Here is a 16774-nt window from a genome sequence, read left to right as displayed (position 1 = left end):
GATAGCCTGACGGATGAAAGTAGTAGCTCGTGCATATCTCTGAAGGTCACGAAGTATAAACCTGATGTAAAATCTGTCATCAGTGATGCAGCAGCAAAAGTCCCACTGATAATATCAAATGGAGTCATAAAGTTTTCTGTCGGACTATCGGTGTACATGTATACATTAAAAAATAAATGTATTTTTCATTATCATATACTGTGTTTTTGTTGCTCGAATGAGTTTTATTATTTCTTCAAGGTTCTTCACATACGTACACCTTAAGAGATATCAAGTAGGCGTAACATGTTCGCAAAAAATTAGGGTTGGCACACAGAAGAATTTTGAGTCAGAGATTTTGCTGGTTTTGGCACGCACTCACAAAAATGTTGCCCTCCCCTGCCTTAGGGCATTGCTAAATGTTACTTATTTGAACATACCGGTATAATGAAAAATATATATTTTTTTGTCACAAGAAAAATAAAATAATTCATAATTTTTTAAAATCTACATCTTAGAAAAAAAGATTTTCTTTAGAATGTTTGCTATCTATGCTCATGAGTGATATTTATCTATAGTTTTTTCTTCTTGCAACATTTCTGCCTGGTTTGGGTATCAGGGTATAATCTGGAAATTATTCTTTTCTTTAAATGTTTACCAGACACTTACCAAAAAGATTTATGAAGGGTAAGTGAGCATCAGAAAATTAGGGTAGTGCAAATAAAAACCATAATAAAATACCACTATACTTATATTAGAATGGCTAAAATTTTTAAAATTGGCCATACCAAATGTTGGCAAGGATGTGGAGCAACTGGAACTCTCATTCACTGCTATTGGGAATGAAAAATGTTACAACCACTTTGGCAGTTTATTCAAAAGTATAATACAGCTCTTACATGATCCAGCCATTCTACTTGGTACCTCTTTCTATATTTTCCCAAGAGAGTTGAAAATACATATTTCTACAAAGGCTTGTAAACAAATATTGATATGAGCTTCTTTTTAATTAGCAAAAATTGGAAATAGTTTGAATACCCGTCGACAGGTAGATGTATAAAAAACTGGTACATCATTATAATGAAGTACTACTGAGCAATAAAGAGGAATGACCTATTGATATACACCATGACTTGGAATAATCTCAAAATATTTACTTATGCTGAGTGGAAAGAAAGCAATAGAAGAAAACAAGTATATTTACTGTATATAATTTCATTCATATGTAATTATACAAAAGGCAAACTAAGTGACAGGAAAGCAGAAAATTGGTTGCCTAGATATGAGGGGTGGGGAGAGGCTGGGAGGGAGGAAGGGGCATGAGGAAATTAAGCAATGATGGCTTTATTCATTATCTTGACAGTGGTCATAGTCTTAAAAGTGTATTCATGTGTCAAAACATTATCAAATTGTGCATTTTAAATACATGCAGTATAAGAAATGTCAGTGATACCCTATAAACTTGTTAAGCATAAATCGTACATAAAGAAAGAATTTTAATATTGTATATCTATTGTTCGCTGCTGACTACATCTAATGTTTTTTTATTGTAGACTTAGGAAAAATTAAGAAAGTACAAGGAAGAAAATGAAAATATAAATCATTGAACTACTCTAAAATAACAACCTTTTAAATTTTCTATATACTTTCTTTTCTTTGGTTGTATATACACCTTTCCTAAAAATTTCATGTTGTGAGATAAATATTGTTATGCATGGAATTTGCTCTTGTAGCTTAATAACTAAACTAAGCATTTCACCATTAAGTCTCCTTTACAATGTGGGTTTAAATGAGTTTGTAACATACTGATATTTATTAAGCCAATGTTTTGTTTGATCTACAAATTGTTTCTATTTTCTGGTTTAAAAAAATATTATATTATATGGATTTACATATACAACTCTGAACATTCCTAACTATTTTGTAGCATAAATACCTAAAAAGTTATTTTACGTTTAGAAAAAAAATTGCTTACTCAAACTGTGTATAAGGTTCTAAGTCTTTTTGTCCATGGTGCCAAATTTCAGGAGGGTTAATTTAGAACAAAATTGGACTTTTTCTTATTTAAAAAATTCAATGTCTGACCATCATTTTTTCCCTCTCTCTCTATATATACTCTCTCTCATATATGTAACATATATGTAACATATATGCCACACATATGCAGGGAAAATACAACAATTTATATTTTAGAAAAACAAAGTAAAATAAGTTGACTTAGTTTCAGTTAGGATCATTTTATTATTTAGTGAAAATCAAGATTGAATGTTAGAACAATGAACTATTTTTTAAGAGCTACTTACTATGCACCTAAATTTCAAGAAATGGATTCAATATCTAGTTGTTCTTATTGCCTTTTTTATTGCTGGAAAGCATTCAGAAGTCTAACACTGTTAGTATGACTTTTGTTAAAGGTGTCAACTGACCAGTGAACAGGGACAGTAAGTGAATTTCCTTCACTCAGCTGTGATTTTCTTAAGACTGGCAGAAAGTGATAATTGATCCTTATGGGGAGCACACAAAGAAACAGCCAGGGAGCTCACAAATAAATTAGCGTCAAGGCCACAGGCTGAGGTGCTAATTGACTCAGGGGCTATTTCTTGTAAACCTGAACCCCTAGACCTGACTTCATCAGCTAGGAACTTAGATTCTATCAAGTGGAGCCTCCACATCCAGGGAGCAGTGAAAGATGTCATATGAGCTCTCTCTTCTCTTTGAAGAGCCACTTTCACCTTTAACTAGTTTCCTTTATTTTACTTGCCAAGAGGAAGAAGAAGGGAAGTACAAGAGACAGGCAGGGCCAGTCAGCATGGGTCTAACAGAGCCACCAGCTGCACCTGTTGCCAGTACTCTGTCTGGCCTTCTAGAAGATGCCATGAGCACTCCTGGAGGATCCTAAAAGACAAGGTCATCAGAAAGGACCTCATCCAGTGGCATACTGAACACAGCCTGCACAATGGGTCCTTCTAGTGACCTGGCCGCCTCACCTGGCAGTTCCTGTTCCATCAAGGTTGCCCACTAGAGCCTCCCAATGATCTAAGAGCCTCCACCAAGCTCCTAAACTCTCCTGAACATACTCACCAGAACCCAACTGAATACAAGGTTGGTCTACCGTCTATGGGTGCACCTGAATAATCTGAGCAGTGACCAGGAATGATTTCAGTGCCCAATTGCACATGCTACACAATCCTATTTGCACCTGATCCCTGCAGCTGGTGGTCTATAACAGAAGGCAGGAAGCACTAAGGAGGGGAAGGTACAGAGGTCCTTCATGGGATAAAATGAAGCAGTTGTCCAAAGCTCATCCGAAGATGGGGAGGCACTTTCTCCACCCTGGAGTGGGGAGCAAAGTTGAGTGCTAATTTGGGGAGAGTCCTAAGTGGTATCCTTTGGGTGCTCCAGTTGGGTGCTCCCAGGCATTGCTGCAATAGAGGACATTTTGAGCAGAAAGACTCTATCTCTGGTCCTGTGCAGGGAACATGGCACTAACTATCAAGGCTAAGCATTACTAATCAGATGGCACCTAGCTGCTTTGCCGTAAAGAGAGGAAAGAAAGAGCAGAACTCTGCATTTTTTCCTGGTGAGGCTCAGGAGGTATGTGTGGAGCAGCCCCCAGATATAGGTGTTAGGCTTATGGTGTATGTAGATTTTACCTCCCAGAAATGATGACTTTACCAGCGTTGGTGCAGGGATGTGCATTACTTTCCCCGTTCTATCCAGTTCCACATGGGTGCAGATGCAGGATGCTGTGTGCAATTGGGATGAAGAAAGCCCACTTTCCCCCTTTCCTTCAAGCGGTGTGTTTTAGCCTTTACACTGAGCACTCAGAATGGACTGTGATTGTTGTTGCTTTTTTCTCTTTTCTTTTGGAATCATTCTGCTCTGGTTGAGCTCATTTAACAACTTTATCTGAATTTTTTATTGAAGGTGAATTAGACTGAATACTTATGCAATGCAGTTGCCTAGAATCAGGTTTTTCTAAATTCAGAGTTGAAAAGATGTACAGAAATTCCTTGCAGCTCAGGAAGATTCTCATTGTATGAACTATGTGATTAGGACATGAGATGATTTGAGAGGAAACCCAAAGACAGCAGTGCAGAAAGACCTCATGTCTGAAAAGACAAAAAGAAAAAAAACGGGCATAGGGCAATTTAAACACAGCAAACTTTCTAACTCCTTACTTACACTGCAGAATCAAAAGCTTAGACACAGTTAAGTGGAATAAAGTAGGCCAAATGCTGCCCTGAGGCTGGCATGCTCTGCTCCCACTGACTTCCTAGAAACCCTGCTTATTTTGTTCAGGGACACTGAATAGCTTGGGTCTGAACTGGAGCACATTGGCAGATAGTCAATGCCTAAATCTCCAGGACTTGACCTAGATGGCTTCTCGGTCATGACCACGACACTCTCAGCCCAGTATGGTTGCCGCTAAGACCACAAAACCGAGCTGAAGCAGACCCTACATTTGGCACCATCGTTATCACCATCTCAGGAATTCGTTAGTGTCAGCCCCTGCCTTGGTCCTTCACTTTCCGCAGCTCCTCACAGCTGGGCCCCAACCTCAGTCCCCTCCCCTCCACTTCCTGGGTACTTCCTGCATGTGGGAGAGAGTCAGCAGCCTTTGTTTCAGTGTCAGTTCAGACCCAACCAAGCTTAGATTGGATTGTAAGCAAGTGAAATTTATCACAGGACTGGGGTAGAGTGGCCACTTTCTCTTTCCTTAAGTGTTGCCCAGTTTCCCAGCTAGCACTTGGGTCCTAGAAATTTGCAGGTTAGACTTTTAATCCAAGTACATGTATATATGAGACACATCTGAACTTAAAGACACACAAATTGTAACAGTAAAAAGACAGAAAAGTAGAAGTAGGCAAATGCTCATCAAAAGAAAGCTGGGGTCACTGTATTAATAACAATTAAGATAAACTTGAAGGCAAAAAGCATTTAGGCACAGGGGAGTCATTATAAAATAATTTTTAACATCAGTTTAAAAAGAGAATTGAATTATTTTAAACATCTATAAAATGTTCCCCAATATAAATTCTACCATCAGAATGTGATCGTCCAACAGAACTTTCTCAGTTATTGTCAGGTCAAACATGACAAAATGATCAGAGATATAGAAAATTTGAGCAACACATTTGGGATGATTATTTTGTGTGTCAACTAGACTGGGCTGAGGCATGCCCAAGTTGTGGAAAAACATTATTTCTGTGTGTGAGGGTATTTCTGAAAGAGATTTGCATTTGATTCTATAGACTGATAAAGAAGATTGCCCTCATCAATGTGGGTGGGCATCATCCAAACCACTGAGAACATGAATAGAACAAAAATGTGGAGGAAGGGCAAATTCTTCGTCTCCTTGAGCTGGATATCCATCTTCTGCCCTTGGACATTGGAGCTGCCAATTCTCAGGACTTTGGACTCGGGGAATCACACCACTGCCTTCCCTGGTTCTCCAGCTTGCAGACATGCTTGGGGCTTCCTGGTCTCCCTGAGGGTGAGCTAGGCCCTGTGGTAAACTCCTTAATAGATACCCTATTGGTTCTGTTTCTCTGCAGAACCCTAACTAATAAAACAATTAACCAGCATGTTTAATGGACTTTGTAGAATTCTGCACCCAAAGAATTAAAGAATGACATTTCTCTCAAACACACATGGGACATTTAAAAAATTTGACCATGCACACGAACATAAAACAAATCTCATCAGAGTTCAAATACTTTGTATTGTACAGATTATGGTGTGTGACTATGGTGCAATTAAGTTAGCGTGTGATAAGTAAAAGAAAAGTCCTCTACATATTTCAAAAATAAAAAGAAGCATTTTTAAATTATTCATGGGTCAGAGAAGATGTTATAATAGAAATTTAGAAATGCTTAGAAATGGATAATGAAAATACAACATTAAAACTTGTGAAATGCAAATAATGTAACATTGTTAAAAGGAATAATTTAGTATTACACTCTTTTATTAAAAGAAAGGAACTCTGAATTTTAATGAGTTAAAGACCCAACTTAAAAAGTTAGGGGGAAAAATTTAAAAAGTGAATCACTGAATAGACCCAAATGAAGCAAATGTAAAGAGACAATAAAGAGGAGAGCAGAAATCAATTAAATAAATATTTAAAAGAGAAGATAGAGCCAACAGTTGAATTTTAAAAGATTAATAAAATAAATAAGATCTAATAAAACTGATAAACAGAATAAAAGAGAAGGCAAAATAAGCAATATTATGAGTGAAAGTGGACATACCTACAGCTACAACACATTAAAATAAAGCATACACAACTTTACACCAATGATATTGAAAATTTAAACAAAATGGAAAATTTCTAGGCAATATCTTGGCAAAACTGAATCCAGAGAAAAGTCTGACAAGCATTAAATGACCAAATAAATTGAAGTAATAGTTAAAAATCTTCCTGCAGAGAAAGTATTAGGTTACCATGGTATTACCAAGCTTTTAATCTTACATGAACTCGCCTACAGCACAGGAAGAAAAAATGTCCCTCAACTATTCTGTGACTGAAGGCGAAATGGGAACAGTACGCGCCCGCGCGTGTACACACACACACACACACACACACACACAAGAGGGGGAAAATTACAGGCCAAACTCACTCCTAAACCCTATTTCAATATGTTTTAAGTAAAATATTAGCAAACTGAATCCATAAGTGTATTTAAAAAAATGATAATCCATATGTATACAGGGCACTTACTGCAGAAATTGAAGTAAGGTTTAATATTAGAAAGTTTATAGATGTTATTCACATCATTAACAGATTAAAGGGGGGGGGAAGCAAATGATTTTCTCAATAATTCCCTATGCTGTAGTTTACATCCCTGTGAATATTTGGTAACTAGCAATTTGTTAATTTAATCCCTTTATCTTTTTCACCCAGTCTCCCAATCCCTGGCCTTCTGACAACAAATCCAAAATGCAAACAGCAGCATCTAAAATAATAAATATAACTCACATGTACTATGTATAACAGATACCACTGTTAAAAATTCTATTCATCATGTTAAGTCTGATTATCTTGTCCTCTTTCTCTGTCAGTAGCATTTAAACACAGAGCCAATGCTGGGAACGATTCCTCCCGGGGGACTCCACGGTGGTTGGGCAGACTTCTGTGTTCCAGGAGCCGGTGTGTGGGTTCATTTGTCTCACTCCCACCCTAGATGCCAGTGCTTGATGGCAGCATCCACTCCTTATTCACTTTTAAATGTTCAGAACTCGCACAGGCCTGTTTCCTATCACATGCTAACCAGTATGCAAAAAGTGAATTACTGAACATACAAGTATATGAGTGAATACCATTTTTAAAATGTCAGTAGTACCAGATCAGATTTTATCAGTGTGGCATTCTACTTTAATACATTTAAGATACAAAGTATCAATTTCTACCAGTCTGAACAGAGAGTTCTATGCTATAAAATATTATTTTCTAAGAGTCATAGCTATCATCTCACAGTTGGAGCCCATAAATATTGCTTATACCTCTTCGCAGCAAAACTTGATCATTTCTTCAGGACAGGTTCTTCAACTTGAAATCAGAAGAGCTTTGAGGGAACACCCCATGTTGTTCAAAAGATGCATTTTATGATTGATTCAGGAAACAAATGAACAGTATATAGACACCCACCTGAAACTTAGAAATTAGCATTCATCACTTGTTATGCAGCATCATCTATTAACTCGTCTCACAGAAGCCAAGTCATATTCTTCATTGCTTCAGCTTCTCTGCTACACTTTGTCATACAGGAAAGTTCTGTGGGTTCTGGCCATGAACAGCTCCAGGTTCCTCGCTCAAGAGCGAGTAACTTGTGGCCATTCCACAGCCTTTGGATGGCCAGGCGCCACACTTCAGGACTGGCTGAGGATCCATAAGCACAGATTCTGTTACCCAATACTCATTGTCTGATCAAATTAAGACTCTTCCTCTGCAACCAAAGGTGTGATTCTGTAAGGCAGCTTTTAGGAGCTAGGGCCAAACTCAGCAGGAGGGACTGGACAGTGACACCAGGGCACCACTGACATCGGATGAGCCCGCCTCTGACCCAGGCAATTCACACAGGTACTGACTGTCTCATCATGTCATATCCTGAGCAGTAGATTCATCATTCCCATTTCAAATGAGGGGACTGAGACTGAGCCATGTATCTCAATAGCAGTATTTAGAGCCAGCATCCTAACTGTGGGAACTCTGAGTGTAATTCTCTTTCTCTCACATGACATGGACCCCAGTAGGATGCAGGATACCCTCTAATGAACTTTAGTTTGCCGAATCTTCCTAGCTCTTTCTAAAACTTTCCGGTTTGCCATAATTGCTTTCTGTTTGAGTAATAATGCCTAATCACTGCTTATTGATTCCTCCCTATGTGTCTGACCTACCGTAGTGAGGTGGGAAGCATTGATGAGTGGGGTAATCTACAAGGAAGGAAGAGGGAAATGATATCAAGGTTAGTGAACAGAAATGAAAGAAGCTAATGAACAAGGAGCAAACTGCTTAAGTCAGCTAGATCTTGAAAAGAAAAACAAAAGGGGAGAAAGCATTCATTTCAGCACAAGATTGAGTGTAACCAGGAAAATTAGAAAAGTAACTAAGTGGACATAAAGGTATGAAGCAGAGTTGACCTCTATGTTTTCCACTCCCCAAAGTCCTATTAATAGGACTTATGTCCAGGTCTCCCTTATGAGATATCCCACACTTGTGCCAGGTCATGAGTGATGTCATAGGAGAACCAGAAAGCTCCTGTGAGCTGAAGAAGTACCTGAGCACCTCTGGCCTCCTGCTGCTGTGGATGATGATGAAGCTCTGTGACTTCATGATTAAGTCATGCATTGCAACACCTGCCTTGCTTCTGCCATCCACGCTGGTCTCGTGGGTCTGGTACCCTGGACTTGAAAAAGTGGTTACTGATGCTCTGGGGGCTGTGTAAGAGCAAAAATCCTAAAAAGAGGCTGCTGGCATATTTGTTCTGCCTCTCGGTCACCTCAGCTCAGGGGGCGGGCAGGGAAAGCAGGCCATCCACAACATATTATCTCAGATTAGGTATCAAGATGGCGTTCTACAGATAATGAAGCACAAAGAGGTTAAGTTGATCAAGGTCACACAGGAAGAAATAGCAAAGCCAAAAACTGTAGGGTGTGTGCTCATAATAACCAGGTGTAATTATAATAACACCTACAATAACAAATACCTTCCCAGTGCTTATTGGAAGCCAGGCCCTGTTCTTAGCACATTCACGCATGGTTGCACTTTATAAGCTATGAGGTCAGTGTCATTATTATAGTACTTGGAACCATTTCATAGATGGGAAACCTGACTCACAAAGGAATTAAATCACCAGCCAGGGTCACCTGGCTCCAAGAAGAACTTTGCCAGGAGGCAGGAACCTTCAGCCAGGCAGTGAAGGTCAGTGTTTCTGTCTTTATGAGTCCGTCTCAGGCCCACACAGTCTACTCCAAAGGGTTTCCTGGATTCTGGGGTGTGATCAGCCCTGCCACAGGCTTCCTGATCCTTCCATCTACAATGATCTTGGGTTCACCACCTACTCCTAGCACAAGGAATTGTCAACACAAGAGCATTTGCAAATCTTGCCTTGCACCTTGTTGGCACTATTCTGCTCACTCCTACTATCATGCAATCTGCAGTAGGTCAGGATGAAGGTCACATGCGAATGATGTTCCCCACCTTCCTCTCCCACCCCAGGACATCAGCAGCACTGATGGCACTATTCAAGGGTCCTATAAAGAGCTTTCTCTCCTCTGCTGATGGACCTCTGTCCTCTCTACATCTCTGATTTTGGTGAAATGTCTGTGGAGTTTCATTGAGGAGAGCCCTCACATTTCTTCTTTCATTTCCTTTTCCAAGGACCTCAACATCTAGCCTGGCCTTCTGATGACCAGGAAAATACTGGGCTGATCACACCACAGAATCCAGGAGACCCTTTGTGGCAGACTGTGTGGGCCTGAGACTGACTCATAAAGACAGTAAAAGATGAGACTTAGGAAGGTAATCACTGGGGCCAGGCAGAGGGTCCACCTGCAGAGGGGTTTCTCCTGTCTTTGTCCACCCACCCACAGCAGTTGACATCCTTTCTTCCCTCAATGCCTTCTTCAGATGCCATTTTCACAAAATCAATGAGTTTTGCTGAGCATAAACAGTCTAAGATGCACCAAACAACTATCCTTTGGAGGTCCTTAAACAGCCCACATGCGTGCTCTGAAGTGCTGATCTATTTTTTTCTTCCATGTAATGTGCATGTCACCTCCTGTGCACCAAAGTGGGAGACAATAGCAAAGAAAGAGACAGAGAGGGCTTTAGCTACATACAATCTGGTCAATGCAATCAAGCAATCGTGCTAAGCATACAATCCAGGTAAAAACACTGTGCTCACAGCTTGGAAGAGTCCCCTGTCCCCTCTCCTACCCTTCCATCAAGACAAGCTAGTATCATATAGAAAATTGGAAGCCACCATTGGGCAAAAAAATTAATTGACTATTGGTTTCTTGATTTATTGACTATTGGGCTATCCAGATATGGGGAGCAAGTAGAAAAATAAGTGTCTGAGAATTAACAAGAAACCCTTTCCGTATGAACAGAAAGGACGACTAAGTGGGCCAGCAACATGGGAAGAGAGAATAGGGATAGGGAATCCTCTTCGAGCAGCAGAATCTAGAAACAGGCGACGCATGGCGGGGACAGTACAATGTGTCATGCAGATTCTGTTCTCTGTGCTGATCCCTCAAGCTCTGATACCTTTGAGAGAAAAAGTATCAGACACTCTGGGAAGGGGCATATAGATTCCATGCCCCAATTTTTCCAATGGAGTACAAGCTCATACCATCACCCACAGAAATTATAATTAACAAGGCTGCAGGTTCTGCTGATGGAAACCACGCAGAATCCTGGGCCTGGTGAGTTGGCTGATACAAGGATCTCTTCCGCTGGTTTTACACCACCTCTAGAGGTGATGGTGCCTAATTACAGAAGACTTTCTCCAGTTCAGGAGCCATGCTGAGTGCCTGATTCATATTGTTGTGTACACATCTCCTGGAGACCAAAACCCAGACAGGCATGGCTCTCAAGGGCTGTAGTGAGGGAGGGTTTTGAATTGGACCTGAGTGATTCTAAAATCCAAATAAACTTCCAGACTGCCTTCAAGAGTGATGGGAGAAGGGCACTCTGATTAGGCTGTTTGCTTCCTCTGAGATTTCTTCCTCAGTCGTAAGCTTTGTTCTCTGTCCAAGTTTCTGCACTGACTTTGATCATTTGCACTGTACATTCTGACTCTTGAATCAACTCCCTGTTTTTATAATTAGGTCTCAAGACTATATCATCCCTCTCCAAGGTTATATTTCCACTAAATTACTAAGGTTAGGTCTCCTTGTGAGTGCAGTGTTCCATCCTTATCAACATTATTTTTCCCTGAGGAAGGACTTCATGGTTATCCTGTGATTAGAAGGACATACATGCTCATTATGAAAAATATAGACAAAGTATAAAGGATATAAAACTCACACATACTCTCACATATACTCCCCCATTCGCATGCACCAATTCAACCTTTTTCATCTCATGGCCCAGATAAACTAATTGCTGAAATTCTGCGGCACACTAAAAAAAAATATTTTTTTGCCAATCTGACAAAAAATAGGTATAATTTTAATTGATTTTAAAATAATAATAGTAGTAATTACTTACCCTTTTTGCTCCAAAGTGACTTTTTAAATAATCAGGTCTCTATGCTTGTATATAAAGATTTCTGGTACCAAAAATTAACCAATGTGATGTGATCAATAAGATGCAACTCTATTGTATGACCTATATGTTTATGGGCATTCACACTAGATGGCTATTGTGTTGACTGTTATTGGTTTTTTTATTTAACAATTTAAGGGAAAAGAGATCAATGTACCCCACTTAGTAGTCAGGTATTGCATATTTTAAAAGTTCTTGTGCCACACCAGTTGCAAATCGCTGACATACCACAACTCATACATAGTAAATACCACCCCACCCCCACCCCCACACACAGACATGCCCACTTAGATATACATATGTACTTACACACATATGGGTGATATATTCACATATACTTTCATCCACAGCGACACACACACTACACATTAAAACATGTTTATATAAGGGATTATGCCATACTCTTGTTTGCATGTTGGTTTTTTACCAATTATTATCTAACAAAATATTCCCAAGTCTGAAATATATATAAATAGGCACCCTTATTATTAATAGTGGCACAATATCTTATTTTATGGAAATACCACTGTTTATTTATTGAATGTGTTACTTTGGGACAAAATGTGTTTATTTAATATTGACTTTTATAAACAAAATCTCAATGTGCATCTTTGCAATGTGAACTAATATTTTCACTAGAAAAATTCTAATGAGAATAATTAGACCTGTGGAAAATAACATTTTTATTTATGTATATCTCCAAAATGGTACAAGTTAGATTTCCTGAGTATTGCATAAGATTTCCTCTGTTTCACATGTTCATCAGTAATGGGTATCAACATTCCCATTGGCAAGCTAGTTGTGGAGAAAAGTTGGATTCCATTGCTGTTTAAATTTGTGTGAGCTTAATAAACATCATGGGGAAGTATTTTTGTCTTTGCCCTTTGGACATTTGGATTTCAACGTCTCCAAAAAGACTATTTATAAACATTTCTTCTGTTTTGTCTTTTTGTAGCTAAACATGTACTCATGAGTTCTAAAATTATTTCAATAATAATAACACTAACCCTATTCCTCTGATATAGTTGTAGATTGCAAACACTTCCCCTGGCTTTTCATTTATTCACCTATGTGTTTATGGAGAGTCTTCTGCTTCCAGTCTAGATGGAGAATCAAAGGCTGAACTTACTCTCCATCCTGAGGAGAAAAGACTGACACAATCGATATATTAAACAATGGTTTTCAAAACACTGGACACAAGACAACAAAGGGCAGAGATATCTAAGAGACAGAAAGCGAATGCGGTGAGCCCTGTGATGGCTCAGCTTAATGTCCAGACCAGGCACAGAGGCTGCAGCACAGTGAGAGACACAGGCGGAGCTCCACCTGAGGACAGACTCTGAGCTCAAGGAGTTCAGGTGTTCATGGGGCAGAGTTCATGCCGAAGAGAAGACAATGCAGCGACCTGCAGATGGTCTGCTCAGTTATTTGAATAGTAATTACATATGTGTGTGAGGAAACTTCCAGAAAGAAGTGGTAAAAGATCCAATAGGATTGGAGGTTACAGCACCCAGGTCTCCCACAGGCTGGACACAGTGCCTGTTCCCACCAACCAACCACAGTGGAAAATCTCATCATTCACAGAATATCCATTAGAGCACTAAGAAAGGTCATGACCAACACCCAGGGGAAATTAACCCTAGACCAATGTTATTCTGACCCCACCCAGGTAAGCTTACAAGCAAGTTCCAAAAGGACTTCACTCTTTCTGGCTATCTACACTGCCTCCAAGAATACAGCTCAAGAGTACTTGCAGAACTACAAAAATATCCAGCCTAAGGTAAAATTCACATAAAAATTCACCACTGCAAAGAAGTTGGAAAAGACAAATCATAATGAAAAGTCTTGATCAAAAATGGCTCAGAAATAGAATTAACAGACTCAGATACAGTCAAAATAGTTGTATGACTGGAGACCAAATGTTCAAGAACCTGCAAAAATGACAACATGTTGAGTAGAGGCATGGAAGTTATACAAAACACCAAATCAAACTTCTAAAGATGAGAAGTACTATACATGATATAAGCAATACATGGGTGGCATTAATAAAAGATTAGACATTGCAGAAGAAAATAAAAAACTAAAGAATCCAAAGACAGGAAAACAATTAAAAATGAAACCCAATTAGAAATGGAGAGTTTTTTTTAATGAATAATGGGGCAACTTTAAGTAGCCAAATATCTAACTGGTATCCAAAGGAAGGGAGACCAATGTGTGTCTCAGGGGGCAGAGGATTTCCAAGGGAGGAACAGAAAATTACTCAAAGTACTAACAGCCAACGTTTTCCCAAATTTGATGAAAACTGCAAATCCAAAGATTGAGGAACCAAATCTTAAAAGCAGCTGGAGAGAAAAGGTACTTTAAGGACAAAGTGGGGCACAAGAACAAATTTCTTATCAGAAACAGTAGAAACTAGAAACACAGGAGAGAAACACCTTTAAAGTACTTAAAAAACTGTAAACTTATAAATCTTTACTCCCTAAAAATACCTTTCAAAAATTACAGAGAAATAGGATTTTTTTTCGATGAACAAAAATGGAAAGAATTGGTCATCAGAAAACTCGCTCTGCAAGAAAAGTTACAGATGTATCTCAAGCAAAGAAAAAATGGTGCCAGTTGGAGGTCTGGACCCACACAGAGGCATGGGGAATGCCAAGAATGGCAATTCCATTGGTAAATGTAAATGGTTTTTACATTTATTAGTTACACATCTCAAAAAGGTAACTGACTATTTAAAGTAGAAATAACTGTAATGTACTGTGGGGTTTATAACATTAATAGAAATGAAATATATGCAACAGTAGTCCAGATTCCAGGAGGAATGGAAGTATACTGTTGTCAGGCCGCATGACATTACTTGAAGGTAAAATGTATATGTTATTTCCCTTTTCCCTTTCTTTCTAGACTTATTTTGAATAATTCAATATTTTATTATGTTTCCTCTATTGTCCTGTTATTTCCATATTCTTTTATTATTCTTTTACTAACAACCCAAAGATTGAAATTTGCATGCCTGAAATACAATTTATTTCAAATTATTATGTTTACTATTTCTGTGATAGTGCTAAGAGTTTAGAGTGCCTTTCAGTGTATTGCTGTCATGTATTTAAATTATACATACATTTTAAATCCATTGGATAGTATTATTAATGTTTTATACCATCAATATTAATTTATACTCACGTGATTCACCCTATCTGCCTGCCTGCATTTCTTTCCCCCCGACTTGTGTCTATAAGGAGTATCTTTCACTGTGAAGAATTTGCCCTTTAGAGTTCTTTTGAGTAAAGATCTGCTGGTAATTATTTCTCTTCGTTTGGTGTGTCTGAACATATGTTTATTTTGCCTCATTTTTCGAAGGGTGTGATCACTCTGCAGATAATTCTAGGGTAGCCATTATTTTCTTTCAGCACTTTAAAGACACAGATGTAATTCTATTGTCTCCTGATTCCTGTTCCTGCTAAAAGTCAGCTTTTAGTTTTACTGTTGCTCCTTTGAAGTGTTTTTTATTGTTCCTTTCTGGCTGCCTCTTGGATCCTGTCTTTTATTTTTTATGTTTTTGACTATGATATATCTAGATGTTTGTTTATTTTATTTATCTTGCTTTGTGATTTATTTTGTTGTTTTTGTACAGATTCTTAAATCTGTGGGTGGAAACCTCCTTTCAGTTTTAGAACAACTAATGCTTCTGCCTTGTTTCTAAAAGCCTCTCTGGAATCTGAATTATATGTTTGACAAACATTTTTCTTTTTTGTAGTTCTCGTGTGCTCTTTCCTCTGTTTTCTAAAGCTTCTTTCTTTCTCGCAATTATTTTAAAATATATGTTGCTGTTTCTAGACCAAAAAGAACAGTTGAATGTAGAAATGCATACAGAGTTTGGATGTCTTAATTCAAACACACACTCTTCCATTGGTATCTACATATATAAAATCCTAATATGCAAATTGTTCCTGAGGGAGTTTGACCAGACCAACCATTCGCTATGACATGCGCTGACCACCAGGGGGCAGCACAGAATAATGGGAGGCCCTGGCCAGCAACTGGCAGCCGAAGAAGGGAGGCCCTGGCCGGCAGCCAGAAGGCCCTGATTAGCTCTGATCACAGGCCAGGCCTAGGGATCCTACCAGTGCACAAATTTCATGCACCAGGCCTTTAGTAATTACATAAAGCTCTCTCTCTCTCTTTTTGCTGGGGGAGGCTTTGGAGTAGCTTATGATCTTGTGCTTCTCTTCTGTATCTGTTACTTCTTGCTTCACCTCTTGCTGACTCTTCTCCTTCATCACTAGATTGCCATTCCCAGTCACGCCACTCCTTTTCAGGAACAGTTTCCATCATTGCCGGGGTTCATGTCCCAGCATGAACAAGGGTTCAGGAATCTGGAAAAGGCTGTGCGCAGGTGACATAGAAATCCAGAGACTAATAAAGAGTCCGGAGGAGAGATATAATTTTGAAAGGCATTGGGGGTCAGAGGACCTTCAGCTAAAGGAACTGAAGAATGCCTCCTTGTCTAGGACCCTTGCTTTTTTAAAAATATATATTTTATTGATTTTTTTTTTTTATGGAGAGGAAGGGAAAGGGATAGAGAGTTAGAAACATCGATGAGAGAAACATCGATCAGCTGCCTCCTGCACACTCCCTACTGGGGATGTGCCCGCAACCAAGGTACATGCCCTTGACCGGAATCGGACCTGGGACCTTTCAGTCCGCAGGCTGATGCTCTATCCACTGAGCCAAACCGGTGCTGGTGACCCTTGCTTTTATTAACACAATTTGTCCTAAGGCAAGGTGGAGATAATACACTTCAATGGGTAAGGTATCAAAGGGTACAGAGTCCATTTTCAGAATGGGGGAATTAGCCCATGGCTGTTCAGGCCAGGAGGAGGCAATAACATGTAGATTAAGATGCCCTTTAACTATCTGGCAGCCACAATCAATTTCCTATTCAGGTTTGGGGAAATGCCTTTAGCCATTCTCAGATGCAGCCTGCTGTCATGCTGGAATTGGTTTCTGGCAATATTCTTCTTC

The sequence above is a fragment of the Myotis davidii genome, unplaced genomic scaffold (genome assembly GCF_000327345.1).
Source record: "Myotis davidii unplaced genomic scaffold, ASM32734v1 scaffold135, whole genome shotgun sequence".
In the NCBI taxonomy this organism is placed as follows: Eukaryota; Metazoa; Chordata; class Mammalia; order Chiroptera; family Vespertilionidae; genus Myotis; species Myotis davidii.
Note: the sequence above shows the minus strand (reverse complement) of the source record.